This window comes from Rattus norvegicus, chromosome 17 (genome assembly GCF_036323735.1).
Source record: "Rattus norvegicus strain BN/NHsdMcwi chromosome 17, GRCr8, whole genome shotgun sequence".
NCBI classification, from domain to species: domain Eukaryota; kingdom Metazoa; phylum Chordata; class Mammalia; order Rodentia; family Muridae; genus Rattus; species Rattus norvegicus.
In genome coordinates, this window is record NC_086035.1 from 54457455 (window position 1) to 54462438 (window position 4984).

Genomic DNA, 4984 nt, shown 5'->3' on the forward strand with positions numbered 1-4984 from the left:
AGGACACTGACTCAAGGATGATGGGAATCTGAGTTCTGGATACACACAACCTGGCCACCGTGTTTACTTTGTAGTAAAGATAAATTTACAAGTATGAGGGTGAGTGTGAGAAAGCAGGCAGTGTTATGGAAACTAAAGAGCACCAGGAGGAGAAGAGCTTGAGGAAAAGTGTTTTGTTACTGAGGTAGATATTGAAATGAAAGTCAAGGATAATAAAGGAAAAGAAGCCAGAGTGAATGATGGGAAGATTAGACTTAAGAAAGACAGCACCATTGCACAGTATAGCTGTAATACACGATCCTTCCGTGGGGCAAATGTTCTAACTTTGAACGGCAGATTTCTTAAACTCAGCCCCATTGGTATTTGAACTGACTAGCTGTGTTGTGTGATTTCTTATGAATGGCACAATGTACAGCAGATCCCCTGGGCTCCACTTCCTAAATGCCAGGACACCCTTGTACTGTGATAAATTTGTCCTTGCCTCCCTTGGCTGAGAAGCAGTAGAAAATGGCAAGAGCGTGAGGGAGTACTCCTTTCTGGTCTTGGTGTAAAAATGTGAGGGCATGCATTATCCTATCTCAGGTCTTGGATGAACTGTGCAATTCATCCCGATGATCCTGGTGACCGCCGATGATCTCTTAGATGAATACTCTGTGAGTTCCTTTCAGTCAAACTCATGAGGATTGTAAAATGTGCATTTCTCAGTGCTAGCAGCTTTGACATTGCCCATATCTTTTCTCGCTCCTCTTTGCTGCCTTGCCTCAGTAGCAATAAACTTCTGAGTCTTTTTTTCCATTTGACTGTATCTATATGCACAGTGGTCCCAGAGCCAGAAATGCTTGCCTTCACCTCTCTACCAAGATGATCTCTAGATAATCCCTAGAAATCCCTTTGAGTCCATCTTGCCCAAACATCCTTTCCTTGGGGAATCTTTTACTGAGAACTTCCCATGTACTGCTAAGGTACACGGTTATTATTTTCATTGCAACATTTTGTACTGGAATGAAGCGCTTGTTCAGTTATTTCTCTTTTCCACACTAGACTGAATTTCTAAGACTAGGGTCTAGTGCTATACCACTTGTCCCAGGCTTCTTTGTTTGGAATCTCAGAGGGACTTAATGTTGCTCCTTGGGTGAAGAATAGAAGTGCAGGAGCTAAGGTAAACCTATTCCTACTGTGACCACATCTGGACAACCAGTTGGGTGTTTAGAAATTTCCATTCTTCAGCAACTATGAGGTTCCTTGATTACAGATATTGACCAAAAGAAAGGGGGAGGGGCTTGAGTCAAACAGAAGCAATGATGCTATGAGCAAGGCACATATAAATCTATCTCTTAATTAATTTAAACATGCACAAAGCTAATTACAATATGCAGAGTACAGGTAGGATCTTGTTTAATCACTCATCTTTCCTGGTTAGTCACAGTGCCCAGAGGCCATGTCTGTTAGTGTGCTCTTGTGGGACTCAGCCCCACCCTCAGTGTCTGTCTCCAGGCCTCTGCTTTAGGGTCGTTTGCTTCCTTTGGTTTTCCGTGTCCCACCACCTCAACATGTGCCTGGCTTGTTTGGCCTTTTCATTCTTGACATGGCATCAACTTGTACCCAGAAAGAGGGCCAGCAGCTCATAGGGCCAGAGCTCCGTTTCTGCTTTGCTGTCTGCCTCGCTGTGCCAATTGTGAATTACACTCATGTGGCCTCTGTGTGGACCATCCTTCATCTTACGGCAGCCTAATTCCCCAAGGTCTGTGCAGTACCCGCTCTGGATGTGTTCAGACCATGGCTGCACATCTGCTGTTTGCTTTTCTCAGCACCCTGGGAGGGGATGTTTATCCGCCTTGAGGTTTCTTGTGGGAAGAAATAGCTTCGGGGCAGAGGCTTGTGAACAACAAGTCCTAGAAACAGACCTCTTTCTCCTTGTTTCTTCCTACTCTGAGCTGGAGCCTCCCCGGCTGTATTTAATCAGTGAGAATTATGGTGCTTGTTACTGGCTTACACTTGGTCAGGTGGAATTGGGGAAAGCTTCAAAAGTCTTCAGAAATACTTTATTTGAAAACAAAACAGACAAAACAAAAAAATGAAGAATGTATGTACTGAGCTACCAGTTGAGGGGAAACAAAAGGAAACACATACAGGCATAAACGCATGAAAATATTTTCGTGCTTATGCCTCACTTTCTTTGGAAACAAATGTGGAAAAGTAATAGACTTGGCTAATTGTGAGAAAGGGTACTGGGCAGTGGGAAGATGGAGTGGTAGAGAAATTTGAATTGAATCACTTTTTATAAATTGTTTTATTCTTACTTGGAACTTTTGACTTCTGATCCAAAAAAAAATGTATTATCTATTCCAAATATAAGTGGGGGAGTATATAAATAAACAGTTCACAAGAAAAAAATATTTATAAAGATAAGATGCAATAAAGATGAGTATTCACTTTTAACAAAAGAAATATAAATTTAAACCAGAGAATGATTTAATATATTCAACTGACAAAGACCAAAACATAAAATAATATAGAGCATGAATGTGAACTTCAAAAATCAAGTTCTCAACAAAGTGGTGATCCCAGCAGCCCCAGGAGGCAGAGGAATGCAGATCTGTGAGTACCAGATCAAACTTATCTGTAGAGTGAGTCCCAGGAAACCCTTTCTCAAAACAACAACAACAGCAACAACAACAGCAACAACAACAGCAACAACAGCAACAACAACAAACCCAAAGGGGAGGGGAGGAAGAGGAAGAGAGGAGGGGGTCTTTCAAACACATTGTTGGGGTGTACACAGATTCTGGTAACCCGACGATCTCTCTCAGAGATGTACCTGTGTCTGTTTTCGTACATCACTGAAAGTCATATAAAGATGTTCTTTGCAGATATTGGTATTCATATATGACTGAAAGTAATCTGAATCTCTGAGTAATGAAGATGAAACTCATGGCATATTTACTTGGGTTTGATCTTGTCATTAAAAGAAATGATTGATCTATTTAAATATGAATATACTAAAATATTTCCAAGATATTTGGTTCATTGAGAAATGTTTGATGCAGAGCAATCTGAATACAGTCCTTCACTTGGCTGTTTCTCCTTACAGTCCCTCTCCTCCCACACTCCCCACACCAGGTTTTACTTTTGATATTTTAAAAGTAAGGCATCTAAATAATTCAATTACTTTAATTATGAGATTATTCTTAATTATTAAATTAAAGGAGTCTATTTGATTGCAAGTATGCTTAATAAAATCAAGATAAACGTTGCATCTATTAAAAGTGAGTCTTTGCTTCACCTGAACACGATATTTTTACTTTTTATATGAATTGATTTTCTTAGTATTACCATTGTTTGGGTGAGGGGTTCTCAAAGTTTCATGTGATACGGTCATCAATATGTGGATGCAACTGGGAGATAGTGAAGCCTTTAGAAGGTACAACCTAGTATAACAGAGTTAGGTCACAAGGACACCCCTTAAGGAAGTATTGGCTCTATGGCCCTTTGCTTTCTGGCACCATGAGGTAAGGCAGGCCTCTTTTAACACATGCTGCCACCACTGTGCACTGTTCTACCATATGCTCAAAGCACCAAGGATCAAGTTATGATGGACTGGACCTCTGAAACCCTGGGCTAAATCATATCTTTCATGAGTGTAAGTTTATTTATCTCAGGCATTTTTTACGCTAGGAGAAAATTTTCTAAAGTAAATATGAAATTAATTGTGCATTCCCAGAGTACTGTTGCAACTTTTCCTTTATGTGTATGATTGGAGTCCATATTAAAACAATTTGTTAAGAATTTTTGCATCGGAAGTCGGGCCTCTTTTTCGTGACGCCTCCTAGGTGGTCGGCTATGTCAAGATGAAGCTGAGTATCTCGTTCCCTGCCACTGGCTGTCAGAAACTCATACAAGTGGATGACGAACGCAAGCTTCGTACGTTCTATAAGAAGCGTATGGCCACAGAAGTAGCTGCTGCTGCTCTTGGTGAAGAGTGAAAGGGTTATGTGGTCCGGATCAGCGGTGAGAATGACAAACAAGGTTTTCCCATGAAGCAAGGCATTTTGACCCATGGCAGAGTGTGCCTGCTGTTGAGTAAGGCGCATTCTTGTTAAAGACCAAGGAGAACTGGAGAGAGGAAGCGCAAGTCTGTTCGCGGATGCATTGTGGATGCCAACCTGAGTGTTCTCAACTTGGTTATTGTAAAAAAAGGAGAGAAGGATATTCCGGGACTGACAGATACTACTGTGCCTCGTCGGTTGGGACCTAAAAGAGCTAGTAGAATCCGAAAGCTTTTTAATCTCTACAAAGAAGATGATGTCAGAAAGCCCTTAAACAAAGAAGGTAAGAAGCCCAGAACCAAAGTGCCCAAGATTCAGCGTCTTGTTACTCCCCATGTCCTGCAACACAGACGCCGACCTATTGCTCTGAAGAAGCAACGCACTAAGAAAAACAAGGAGGAGGCTGCAGAATACGCTAAACTTTTGGCCAAGAGAATGAAGGAAGCCAAAGAAAAGCGCCAGGAACAGATTGCCAAGAGACGTAGGCTGTCCTCGCTGAGAGCTTCTACTTCTAAATCTGAGTCCAGTCAAAAATAAGTCTTTAAAGAGTAACAAATAAATAATGAGACCTTGAAAAAAAAGAATTTTTGCATCGGGGTTGGGGATTTAGCTCAGTGGTAGAGTGCTTGCCTAGCAAGCGCAAGGCCCTGGGTTCGATCCCCAGCTCCGAAAAAAAGAAAAAAAAAAAAAGAAGAAGTTTTGCATCAACATTTGTGAAAAAAGTCTCAATTTGTCTGTTAATGTTAGGTTTTGATTTTGATATTATGCTGGCCCCATAGAATAAATATGGAAAGTTTGTTGTGGGTACATAGAAAGGCAACTGATTTTGTATTATAATATTTTGCTGAAAGAATTTATCAGACCTAAGAGTTTTCTGCTGGAATCTTTTAAGTATAGAATTACATGGTGTGCAAATAGGGATAATTTGACTTTTGATT

General features: G+C 40.8%; 1 pseudogene; it reads left to right on the plus strand.

Annotated features, from left to right (window-relative positions):
- The first annotated feature begins 3786 nt into the window (after window positions 1-3786).
- On the plus strand, window positions 3787-4630 carry Rps6-ps4 (ribosomal protein S6, pseudogene 4; annotated as a pseudogene).
- The last annotated feature ends 354 nt before the right edge of the window (window positions 4631-4984 follow it).